This window comes from Castor canadensis, chromosome X (genome assembly GCF_047511655.1).
Source record: "Castor canadensis chromosome X, mCasCan1.hap1v2, whole genome shotgun sequence".
NCBI lineage: Eukaryota > Metazoa > Chordata > Mammalia > Rodentia > Castoridae > Castor > Castor canadensis.
Genome location: NC_133405.1, coordinates 104,594,867 through 104,608,550, shown reverse-complemented (window position 1 = coordinate 104,608,550; position 13,684 = coordinate 104,594,867). Strand labels below are relative to the sequence as shown.

Sequence of the window (13,684 nt, the reverse complement as noted above, 5' to 3'; positions counted from 1 at the left end):
AAAATACTTAGGTGATGGAAACACATTGAAGACTTTTGTGTATATGAGAAGCATAGTTGGGGTTGTACCTAAGAAAACTGGTTTGGCAACAATATGGAGTGTTTACTAGAGAAGAAAGATGGGGAGGAGGGAGTATGCAATTTCGATGATCTAGGTATGTGCCAGGAAGAGTTTGTGGGAATGGAGGGAAGGGACAGGTAGAAGAGATGTTAGTGGAGAAGGATTAAGGAGTGATTTTCAAGGACTACTTTGATGCATGGAGGGAAGAGAGGAAGGATTCGATTCTCTTGGAGAGTTTTAAAATTTTTACATAACTCTTTGAGAGTTTTATTTTCTGTGAAGGGAAGAAGAGCAGTACCATGAGGACAAAATGGAGAAGAAATCAGTGTAACAAAAACAAAGTATTTGACTTTAGACATCATTAGCCTAGCTTTCAAATAGGCTAATAAATTAAAGTATGTGAAAATAAAGAAGAAGAAGAATGATATTTAGTGGTGGAATAATAGATGAGTTTACCTACAATTAACCCAATTGTTTTTTTATCTCTAGTACCTAGCTGATTGCTTGGCATATAGCATGCACTGAGTAAATGTCTAGTGAACTGAATTTGTTTGTTTGTGTGGTACTGAGGTTTGAACTCAGGGCCTCGTGCCTACTAGGCAGGTGCTCTACCACTTGATCCATGCCCCAAGCCCTTTGATGAACTGAATTTGTTGATGTGAATAGAACAGCACTACTTTAAAAGATTGTTAGCTTGAATTTCCACTTTTGGCATTATGGATGAATAAGCTCTTTGAAGAACACTAGTGCTTCAGAACGACTCTATTCTACATAAGATACACTTTAAAAAACTTCACTACCCATTACCAGTTCTTGTCTCCCTTCCTGGGACACACTTGGAAACATTGCTGTATTAACAGAAGGAGCGGATGTCTTCAGGGACCACTCATATATCATGAACAGAAGCTGAAGGGGCAAAGATCTGAGACCAGTGAAATAGACTACTGTGAGGGGAAAATTTTCTCTGAGAGTGTATGGCAATAGTAGTATTGACGAGGGGGTAAGAAGGCTTAGGATAATGACGAGGTAGGTAAGATAATCCAGGAACTCCTGCATTGAGCCAAACCTTTCCAGCTGAAGTTATCCCTTGGTTTCTGGGAGAAGTAGAAGCAAATATTCTCTAGAAGAAAGCTTCCCCAAAATGTGCCTACAAAACTCCCACTGATTAAACTGAAAACAATGAGCTCACAAGTAAGGATTATGAAACACATGGTAAGGAAATTCACATTGAATGAAAGTCAGTAGACAAGACAAATATTAGATTTGGACCCTCCTAGCAACACAGATATTAAAATGATCAGATATTAAACATAGAACAAATGGGTATGAAATGTATAAGTAAATAAAAGGCACAATAATAAATCTAAGCATTTAACAAGATAATATCAGAATGACCAGGAAGAAGTGAAAAAATTAAATCCTAGAGATTTATGACATTCCAACTGAACTGCTTGTGGCTTGTTCTTTGCTTCTTGTGTGTTTGTTTCCTATAACACACATGTTATGTTTAAAAAATTACGTCCTAGGAATGAAAACCTATAAGTTGTAGAAATAAAAAACTTAATAGATTCATTAAACAGCATATTAAACAAAGCTCAAGAGTAAATTAGCGAGTAGAGAATAGAGGGAAAAGGAGATGGGAAACATAAAAATGAGCCTAGAATGAGAAGGTAGTCTAATATGCACCTAATCACATGCTAGAGGAGAGAAGAGAAAGGCTTCAGGGAAGGCAATAATGAAGGAATAAATGGTTGTGAATTTTCCAGATTCCATGAAAAAATATGAATTCACAAACTCAGGAGACACCACATACTCCAAACAGGATAAATAAAATACAATTAGAATGACAACAGAATTCCAACAGCAACAATGGAAAACAAAGCAGTGGAATAATGTCTTTAAAAGGTTCAAAGAAAATAATTGGTGACTGGGGGCATGGCTCAAGTGGTAGAGCATTTGCCTAATAAACAGAAGGTCTTGAGTTCAATCCCCAGTACCACAAAACAAAAGTTCTTTTAAAAAAAGAAAGAAAATAGCTGTCAACTTAGAAATGTGTTACAGAAGACTGCCTTTCAAAACTGAGAGTAAAATTATGACATTTATTGCAAAAAAAAAAAAAGAAAATTCATCTCCAAGGCATCTACACTAAACAAAATTCTGAATGATTTTCTTCATGCAATAGAAAAATTATTCCATAGGGACAGTGTAATGTTATGTTGATATGTAAATATGTTGGCTGCTCTCTCAACTTTGTTGTATCTTTTTGTTTCCTATAACAAAGTATTTTCAAAACAATTCTGATTGTCTCTGCCTTTTATTATCTCATTTATATTTAATAAAGCTATTATTTATGGTAAAAAATGCAAGAAGCAATAGTGAATGAATAAAATTACATATATATGTATATATATGCATGTATACTTCCAAACTTATATTGTGTCTTAAAACAATAATTATAGCATTATTAAATGAGTGAAGAACAGCACATAAGTCAGAAAGGGGATAATGAATATTCAAGTTTTCAAGAGATAGGTGAAGATGTTAATTATCATTATACTTTGAAAGTTAAATAGTAACTTCAAGGGCAACTACTGAAAGAATAAAAAAAGGTATAAAATCTACAACAATAGAAAGACAAATGGATAAACGTTCAGCTGACTAGACTCAATCAGCCCTAATAATTATTAAAAGAGAAAAAAGAAACAAAATGAAAGCAAGTCATAGAGAAATAAAAATGCATGATATAGAAGATTATTCATTTACATGAATAATCACAAGAGACAAATGCAGCAACACAAGGTTATAAAAGGCTCAATTGACCAGAAAGATACAAAATCCTACGCTTGTATGCATCTAATAAAATATCCTGAAAAACATAATGCAAAACGTGATGAACTATAAGAAAAGAAATGGACAAAATTATCATTGTAGAGTTTAATATATATTTCCCAGTGTATAAAAGTAAGCAAATGGAAGTTTTGAACAAGTACAATTAACAGTCTTGATCTAACTCCACACTCAATCATTAAAGAATATACATTTTTCTCCATGCCATACGAAATATTTATAAAAATGGATCACACAGTAGTCCATAAAGCAATTTTTAACATATGTCAAATAACCGATATCATATAGACTACATTCTCTTACCAAAATGCAATTGATCTAGATGCCAATAACATTTAAAATTTTCTCATATATTTAGAATTAGCTAAAAAACTCTTCCAAACGAATCAAACAAACTATAATGGAAATTTAAAATGACAACACTAAATATTGTATTTTGGGGATATAAAGAAGTCAGTATTATGGGTATCTACAGAAGACTGTAATCTTAGAATGTTTATCTTAGAAAAGAAAAAGTGCTTTAAATTAATGAGCAAATTCACCAGCTAAGAAATTAGAAAAACAACAACATAATGAATCAAAGTAAGTAGACGGAGTGAATGAAGATATCATAGAGCAGATTAACAAAGCCAAACTTGGCTCCTAGGAAATATTAATAAAAAGATAAAACTTTACTAGGTTGATCAAGGAAAAAGAAAAAGAAGTATAAATAAACAGTATTAGGAATGAAAAGGATATATAACTGTAGACACAGCAGACATTAAGAAGGTAATAAAATATGAGAACATTATAAACAACTATCTCTAATCAATGAAAAAACACATATATGGAAACATTTCTAGAAAAAAATACGCAACTCACCAAAAGGACCTCAAAAGGACAGACTAAAGGCTGTGGGTGGCACTGTGGAGCCCTGGGCGGCAGAGTGACTGACCGTGGTGACAGATGGACGTGGCCCACCCAAGGGGCTTCGCACACCAGCATCCTCGCTTGGACTTCAAGGTGGTCTTCATCAAACTTGACTGCATTGGGGGAGGGGCCACTTGGGTAAGTGTGCAAGGGCATCCACAACCACACCAAGAAAGTAACGGCCATGAAATTCATGGACCTGGAGGAGGCCAAGGATGAGACCAATGACATCCAGCAGGTGATTACCATGCTCAGCCAGTGCGACAATCCTTACCTCACCCGTTACTTCAGCTCCTACCTGAAGAGCGCCGAACTGTGGCTCATCACGGAGGATCTAAGCAGTGGCCTTCACTGGACCTGCCAAAACCAGGCCCCCTGGAGGAGACCTATATCGCCACCAACCTGCGGGGGACTCTGAAGGGCACGGATTAATAGCACTCGGAGCGCCAGATCCCTGAAGAAAACAAAGCTGCCAATGCACTGCTTTTGCAGCAAGGGCGAGGCGAGGCTGGCGGACGTCGGGATGGCAGGGCAGTTCGCAGATCAAGAGGAACCCGTTCATGGGCTCCCCCTTCGGGATGGCACCTGAGGTCACTGAGCAGTCGGCCTATGACTTCAAAGCTGACATGTGGTCCCTGGGCATCCATCTCGGCCATCGAAGTGGCCAAGGGGTGTTGCTGAACTCTGACCACCACCCCGTGCGCTTCCTGCTCGTGATTCCCGAGAATAACTCGCCCACACTGAGGGCCGTTTAAGGAGTTTGTGGAGGGCTGGAGGAGCAAAAAACGCCCTCGCTCTGGCGGAGGAGGAGTCCTGCTTTGGAGGTCTCAGACCAGCTAATGTGGGAGCAAGTGTAGAGGTGGGTGCTTTTTTTTTTTGTTCTGAGTTCTCAAAGGACCCTGCTGACTTGGAAGCCCCCTCTTGCACTATTGTCACTGCAAGGACAGGCCAGCCTGCAGGAATCACAAGCCAGGTCACCTTCCTTCTGCCACACAGCAGATACTCCATCCCTGTGTCTACCTCCCCATCCTAGCCTGGCTGAAGCTACCTGTAGCAGCAGAGAGCCCATGGAGAGCTGGACGGCTTCTGCCAGGAGCTGGCCCAGACCTCTGTGAACTCACAGGCCCCATGGCAGCCAGACCAAGGAGCAGAACAGCTGTGGGCAGCTCTGCCTGTCCCCCTGCCCTGGGAGTGCTGTCTTCTGGGCTCATGGTGGCCCATGATGGTTATAGATTTGCTTGTGGTGTCAGATCAGGTGCTGTGTCTTCTCATGAGTACTCGAGTCACCCATATTATTTGCATTTTTAAGAAAACTGAGCTGGGTATGGGGGTGCATGCCTGTCATCCTAGCTATGGCAGAAAGCCTAAAATAGGAAGATGACAGTCCAGGTCAGCTTGGGCAAAAAGAGAGACCTTATCTCCAAAATAACCAGGACTGGAGATGTGACTCAAGCAGTAGAGTGCCTGCCTAGAAGTAAGTGTGAAGTCCTGAGTTAAAATCTCAGTACCGCCAAAAAAAAATAAAGGAACTTCCTTTTCCCTTAAGTGTTCTGAGGGTAAGGTGTTAGCTTAACATAGAGCATGGAAGGCACCACAACTTTCAATAAAGACATGAATTGGAGGCATGTTGCTGTGTGGGGCCCAGCCAGAAGGGGTTCCTGCAGCTTCAGACTTCCCAGTGGTCCCCTTCTGAACCATGACAGCTCATGACTGTTGCCCTGCTTCCCTTCTGAAAAAAAAAGAAAGTGTGAACAGTCCCATAACTATTCAAGAAAATGAGTGGGGGGGAGGAGGATAAAAGAGTAATGCACGGTGAATATGATCAAAGTATATTACATGCATGTGTGGAAATGTCACAATAAAACCCCTTACTTTGTATAATTAATATATGCTAATGAAAAAGAAAAGATGAATTAAGTAAACATTTTCCCACAAACGTCAGCTCTATATGCTTTTACAGGTGAGTTTTATTAAAATCGTAATAAACACTTCTAAGCAAGGTCATATGCAAAGACTTGTAGAGAACTTATTTATTTATGTTTCCCCCAAGTTATTGTACAAACTTTATACTGAAACCAGACAAGGGAATTATAAGGAAAAGAAGTCACAGACCAATTCACTACTGAATATATGCACAAATCCTTAACAGATATCTGTAAACCTAATTCAGTCATGTGTAAGAAAGGTCAAAGTTGGGTTTATCCCTGGAATGGAATGGGTAGTTCAGAAAGAGACTTGTGTATATGCTGCGGATGGCCTTGCAGATGAGTGGGAAGGATTTGTAAATAAATGTGTGTGTATATATATATGCATATGTATATTCATATATATATATGAAAAAGTAAAATTGGATCCCTACCCCCCCATAATATACAGAATACAATTCCAGTGGAATTAAATGAGGGAAAAAAAGCAAAAATTGAAAACTTTTACAGGAGATATGGAAGAATATATTTTAGATCTAGGGGCATGGGTTTCTTGAACAAGATAAAAAAATTCCAACTATAAAAACATTATTGAGCTGGGCATGGTGGTGCACACCTGTAATCCTAGCACTTGGGAGGCTGAGGCAGGAGGATGGAGAGTTTGAGCCTAGCCTGGGCTACACAGCAAGACCCTGTCACAAAACAAAATAACAATATTGGTGTATTTGTATTAAATATAAAGATTGGAGAAAGGAATTTGTGAAACAAAACTGACAAAGATTTAGTATCTAAAATATATGAGGAACCTCTAAAATTAATAAGAGCATAGTGGTCCATTAGGAAAATGAGCACAAGACATTCGCTAGCACTAAGATATATAAAAGATAAGTGGGTGAATGGTTGTCACCCTATGCTGGGTTCCCTAGAAGCCTGAGACAAGGATTCTTGAGCAAGGGGTGGGGGTGCTCTAAGGAGGAACCTGTAAGGAATTGAGGGAGGCAGGATACAGACAAAGCAGATAAACAGGGATGCTTTCAGTCTGTCCCCATGCAATGGTACCACAGATGTGTTTCACTTCAAGAGAAGGGACTGGGCATTTGTGTTCCTAAGTCAGCCAGTGATTGGCTGTGGGCTGCCTCAGGCTTTTTCAGGTGAGGTGACTCCCATTGGCCAAGGGCATTTCTCTACAGAAGAATGAAGCTGTAAGTCAATCTAGAAGCATCACGGGCTTATTCAAGGAGATCTGTGCCACCTAGTTCTACTACGGTCACTCATTAGTAGAGAGAGAAATGGAAATTGTGACCAAGATGAAATGTGATTTTAAAAACTGTTTTTATAGTCTTATTGAAGTATAATTTATATATAATAGAATATGCTCACTTTAAGTACATAGTTTGATGAAGTTTGGTAATTGTGTATGCTCATATAGCATCCACTATAATCAGGATATAGTATAATACAATTGTGTCATTTGGAGAGGTTTCCTCAGGCCGAGTGGCAGTTGATCTCTTCTGACCCCAGGCAACCATGGGCATATTTCCTATCATTAGAATTTTGACTTTTCTAGAGCTTCATATTAATGGAGTCATACAACATTTAACCTTTATGTTTGACTTCTTTCAGTTGGCGTAATGTTTCTAAGATCACCCGTTTTTGTTTTGTGTATTAAAATGACATGAGGTTTTATACCCACTATATTTGTAGTAATGATGCAATCTCACAATGCAGAATACTGGAGAGAATTGGATTAATTGGATTATTGTTGGTGGGTTGTACATTGTGATTGTTCTTAAAAAAATCTTGCGTTGTGTTGTAAAGTTAAACTTTTGGTTACTCTATGATCTAGTAATTTCTCCAGTGCAAACACTTGAAATAAAATATTTTATATGTGTTCTAGGGGATGTGCACAATGAAAAAACAAAAAATAAAAAAAAACTAATAATATTTATTCACAGAATTGATTAAAATGTGTTATATGTAGAAGATAGAATATTATATATTAGCAAAAATGAATGACTGTATCTCTAAGCAGCAACAAGAATTATTCTTGGACACATAATATTAAATGAAAAAAGAAAGTTCCAAAAGTTTATTTGAAGATATATATCATACTTCTCTTTAGTGCTTAAAACAAGGAAAATCAATAATATAGGGTTTGGGCACATATGAGTACATGACAAAATTATAAAAAAGGAATTAAATGAACACAAAATCAAGGCAGCAAGTAATTTTGTTTGGGGAGGGAAGCACACATAAATAGATGCAAGTTTTTTACAATGGTGTAGTTCTTAGGAAGTGATTTCACTGGTTTCTGTTAGGTTCCTATGCTTTATAACTTATCTACCCTGTCACATGGGTAAAATACTATAAAGTTAAAAAAACGAAGTGTTCGAAATTAATGATTTACTAGTTGGAAGTTTTCCAAGTGAGCCATCTGATCACAATTTTGATGCGGATTCTATGAATAGCCTATCCTTTCTTAAGCTGTTTATTCATAATAAATCCTGTTCATATTTATTTTTTTTCTGGAAAAAGCCCCAGAGGAAACCTTTCATCATGTTTGCTTAGCAGTTTCTCCTCAAAAAGAAACCTTAGTCATCTAAAATTGCCATAAGACTTAACCAATCCCTAAATTAAAACTTTTGTATCCAAGTAAACTATTTTAGAACATGTCATCCTGATGTAATAATAGCTCATTTTTAAAAAGTCAGACTTCATATATTTTCCATGGGTCTGTCATGTTCTGTGAGGTAGTGGTTCAAAAGGCCTGGGAAGATTAAAAACCAGATAAAGGAAACTGAACTAAAGGATGACCCACATAGACCAAGTGATGGCTTGTTAAGAAAAGCCTTTATAAAAAATAAAATAAAATAAAGAAAAATTAAAAAAGAAAACCCTTTATATCATCCTTTTTTCCCTTCCAAATATAGCTGCCCTTTTCTTTCCAATTCAGGCATTCTGGGAAGTGTTTGTCCAAGAAGTACAATCTTTTGAGATGTTTTTGGGTTCTCCACTTTGATACCCAATCTGCTAATCTCTGCTGAAGAAAATGACATCTTTGGGGTCAAGATCACAGACAATAATGGCTCTTGACTTCAACTGATCTATAATTCCCACATCAATCCACCTTTACTTTCAGCAGAAGAGATGAACCTACAATTTCATAGATAGATGCTACTGACCATGCTGTACAGATAACTAAGTGCAGGGAACAAGAGTAAGGTAATAGGAAGGGTTGGGGCTGGCTAAACTGAAGAGCTCATTGTTTCTGTGTGAGAATGTGAACAGAGGTTGTCTGAATTTTCAAGAGAAACCAAAGCTATGGATGTTAACTAGCTACTGAAGCCCAGAAACATTTACCTGCTATATAACCTGCCATCTGATGGAAATGTTTTTAGCTATAGTTTTGATCTCAAATGTCTTCTGAAAGCCTATATGTTAAAGGCTTGGTCACCCCTGTGGTGCTGTTGGGAGGTGGTGGAATGTTTAGGAGATGGGGCCTAGTGGAAGGAAGTTAGGTCATTGGGGACATGCCCTGGAAGGGGATATTGAGACGATGGCCCCACTCTCTTTCTCTCTTTCACTTGCCAGCCACTATGAGATGAATGACTTTATTCCACCATGTGTTTTCTGCCATGTTGTGCTGCCTTGCCACAGGCCCCAAAGCAATGCACCAACCAACCATGGACTGAAACCTCCAAAAACAGTGAGCCCAAGCAAAGCTTCCCTTGTTTAAGCTGATTTTCTTAGGTGTTTTGTCACAATGATGGAAAGCTGACTACCACATTCTTCCACACGGTATTTTGGTGAGGTAAGGAATCTGTTGCTGCTTCAGCCAGAATTGGACTGCAATGTCTTCCCCCTCTCACCTGCTATTATCTTTTGCTAGAATGAGCAAAGTTTTCTTAGATGGAAACCAGATGTATTTTCTCATAGAAGATAGAACTCTTAAAACAATCTTTTGGATTCATTATGGATTAAACAGACAGCTCTGGTTTTGCTTGGGACTCTAAACAACTTTTTATGACATTGCTTCTAAAGGAAAACACGCTCAGAGTTCCAAATAATTGACTTACGTGACTTTTAAAACACAACCAGTTCTTGAGTTGGGAACTGCTTGTTCTGGAAACAACAATTTTTTAAAAAAGTGTTTTTAGAAAATTGGCTTGTCCCCTTCTTTCCTTAGGACAGCCATGTTTTTCTGAATCTTGTTTCATGTTTTACTACGTCAATTAAAGTATTTTTCTCTGAAATTACACCAGAACATCTGTCCATGCATCCATCAATATATCCAGCTGCTTCTTTGAATAATATGCTCATTTTAATGTGCTCTTGATACAGTATTTTTTAAAGTACTTCACTTCTACTTGTGACAGAATTTTGGTATGAATTGAATGAATATAGTTTTAATGTATGAAAGCTAAATGGAAAGTTCCATTGGTCTTTAAGCATTTTTCTGTACTGTAAGGTCCCAGGGTAGGACTAAATCTTACTCATGTTTACACATCCTTTACTTATCATAGGTCTTCAATGGTAGATACTGAAGAAATTTTTCTTGCAATGAACTGAAACACTATAGTTGAGTTTCATTTTGAAATATGATATTTGGCGAGGAGGAACTTGTTTTAACTGTCTTTCTTGACTACTGAGATTAATAAGGTTAAAATAATCTAGATTTTGTGATTTGTGTTTTCAGGAATAAGGAAAGTATTTTATATTCTTGTGAAAGCGACTGCCTACTTGCTCCTCAAACCCACTTCCTCTTCTTGAGTTCACAGCTAGAGTGGATTTCCGAAGATCCTTTGTAGCTGGAAGTGGCCTAAATTCAAGGCAATGGTTTCATAACTTCCTATGCTCTTTCTCCATTTCCTGACTTCATAGGACCAAAAAAAAAAAAAAAACCCAAACATGCAAAACAGAAGACTTCTATTGCATTCAGCCACTGAGATTGAGGGTTTATCTGTTTGACGACAAGTGTCACCCTAAAAAATGCGATCCTGTCTCGACATTCTTGAGAAATGTTGTGTCTTTTGTACAAGTGTAGAATGATTGGTTTTAGATACCAACTGGGTGTCCTACAATTCAGTTTAATCCTGACATTAACTACCTGGAGTTAGTACAGATTCCACAGGTTAAGGGGCTCAGTCCACATGGCTTCCCCAGTCTCAGATGCCAGTCCTAAGTCCTGGGTGTCTCACAAGACACCTGCACTTCTTCCCAGGCACAGCAAATTTGAAGATTTCCACAACCATGCCTTTCAAGATCAATAATTCACTACATTGATTCAGAACTCACTGAAAAGCTCTATACTTCGGATTACAGTTTTGTTATAAAGGATACATACAACTCAGGAACAAGCCAAATGGAAGACATAAATAGGGAAAGGCCTGGCAAGAATTCGGGAGGAGCTCCTCTTCATGGATTCAGGAACATCAATGTATTTACCAATCTGGAGGGTCTAGTGGCCCTCAGGGTCAAGGACTTTTACTGAGGATTCCTTACATAGCATGTCTGCTTAAATCATTGGTCACATGACTGAGCCCAAACTCCAGTTCCCTTCCCCTCTCTCCAGGTTAAGGAGGGAGAACATTTCAACCTTCAATCAAGTGTTCGTTCTTTCTGGTGATCAGTTCCCATCTGAAAATATCTAGGGATCTACCATGATTAGCATAAACTCAGGTATGAATAAAAAAGGCTTGTTATGAATAATAAAAGATACTCTTATCAGAGATTTCCAAGGGTTTTTGAAGCTTTGTGCCAAGAAAAAGACCAGATATATTCTTTATTATATCACACTGGTAAATGACAAAGGTCAACCTTTTCAGTTCAAAAAATTGGTTGTTGGAGATTATTGATCAAAGGTTGTCTGGACAGGGGCTTGTCCCTGAGACCTTCCCTGCTGAAACTCTAAATTTTTCTCCTTCTTACTGGGTCTTTTTAGTTCCTCACCTTATTACAGTTCCAGCATGCACTTGCTTTCAAGTTGAATTAGAAGCAAAGTTCACACTCATGTTTGACTGGCCAATAGCCGGGTTAGCTATCATAACTTCAACATTCCTTTGTATCATTTTGTGTCCAGAATTCCATCATGTTGATAATTTACTCATGGAAATAACATTGTTCTTTCTGATTATAAAGTGCATAAATGCTAATAAAAACATACAGACAGAAAATGATTATTAACATTTTAGTGTAATTGTTTATAGTTTTTGTATGCATAGGATTGCACATGAATAATTTTTTCTGCTTACCAATTGGAATTGCATATAGAGATTGGTAGTGTACTTTTCACTTACCTTTATATCAGTAGCATTTCTTATGCCATTCAATATTTTTTGAAAAGGAGATTTCATGTGAATATTCCATATATGCATACGGTGTATTTTGAGCAAGTTCACCCCTTCAATTACATTCCCTTAACCCCCCCATCTTCTCTCCCACTTACAAACAATATTTGGTGAGTTTCTTCATGCTATTTCCATACTTTAGTCCTCTTTAAATTCCCTGTAACTTCTCCATTTCCCTCCCCGTCCTTTTAACCTCCTCCATGACAGTGTCCCTCTTGCACATTTTTGACTATTTTTTAGGATGGATTTCTAGGTAATCCCTTTCCTTTTAAATGCAAACGTTCAATATATTTTGGGTCATTTGCATTTGCAAAAACACATGCACCCTTCTGAAGAACATTTTGACAATAGGTAAAAAGAATGAAAACACTGTCTTTTGATCTGATTATTTCTCTATTGGGAAGAATGCTAGCAAAGCTAAAAATGAACAAACAGAAATAAACACAAGAAGTTTGCCCAAAGATGTTTATAGCATTGCTTATTTATAACAGTGAATCATAGAAAACAACTCGAGTATCTCAAACTAGATATATGAACTCACAGGCATGAAACATAGAAAAACAATGATTTGAGTATGCTGCTACTTGGAAGTGCACACGCACACAAATGAATGTCAAATAAAAAAGAGCAAGGAATAGGAAATATACACTGGCCACCTATAAAAGATACATTGCTCTATATTGATAAAGATTGAGAGAGAATTTATAGCAACGTCACTGTTGATGATTTAAGTTTCTGGGAGCCTTTTCTGTAAGCTTGTTCAAATGTTGTACCTGCCAGTTTGCCTTTCTTCCTCCCTCAAATTACCTCAGGAATAAAATAAATTTATTATTTCAATGTCCACATAATAAAAACAAAGAGTAGAAAGACATCAGCAAGTGGCGTGTTTCTTGGAACGGAGGTCTTTCTCTCTCTTACTTCTGTTGGCCTTTGTGCATCATCTCTGCATCACACAGGATCTGCCCTGACTTGACCTTGAGCTCGTTGCCCTCTTTTTTGGCTTCTGTTTTCTCTCACTCTGTTAAGCACTCAGGGCAACTCAGTTTATTTTTTAGAGTGAAGCACTCTAATTTTGGGGGGGAATTTTGGTTTAAAGGTTGGGAATCTGAAAGATACTGACAAGTCTAGAGTTTTCATCTGGTTCTACTCAACTCATTTTACTAATAAATGGTATATATTATATGGCCACCTTCGCTAACCTCTTCTGGGGAGTTGCAGGCCATTTGGTTTCCTTAGAAGTTATGGCTTTCACCACAGAGATAGAAAAATCTACTTTAAAGTTCATTTGGAAACACAAGAGACCACGAATAGCCAAGGCAATACTCAGCAAAAAAAGCAATGCTGGAGGTATCACAATACCTGACTTCAAGCTATATTACAAAGCAATAGCAATAAAAACAGCATGGTACTGGCATAAAAACAAACATGAAGACCAGTAGAACAGAATAGAAGACTCAGATATGAATCCACACAACTATACCCACCTCATTTTTGACAAAGGTGCCAAAAATATATGATGGAGAAAAGACAGCCTCTTCAACAAATGTTGCTGGGAAAAGTGGTTACCCATCTGCAAGAAACTGAAACTAGATCCGT

The 13,684-nt window shown here is 37.7% G+C and overlaps 1 pseudogene; it reads left to right on the top strand.

Annotated features, from left to right (window-relative positions):
- The first annotated feature begins 3,852 nt into the window (after positions 1-3,852).
- LOC109684727 (serine/threonine-protein kinase 25 pseudogene) lies at positions 3,853-4,656 on the top strand (annotated as a pseudogene).
- The last annotated feature ends 9,028 nt before the right edge of the window (positions 4,657-13,684 follow it).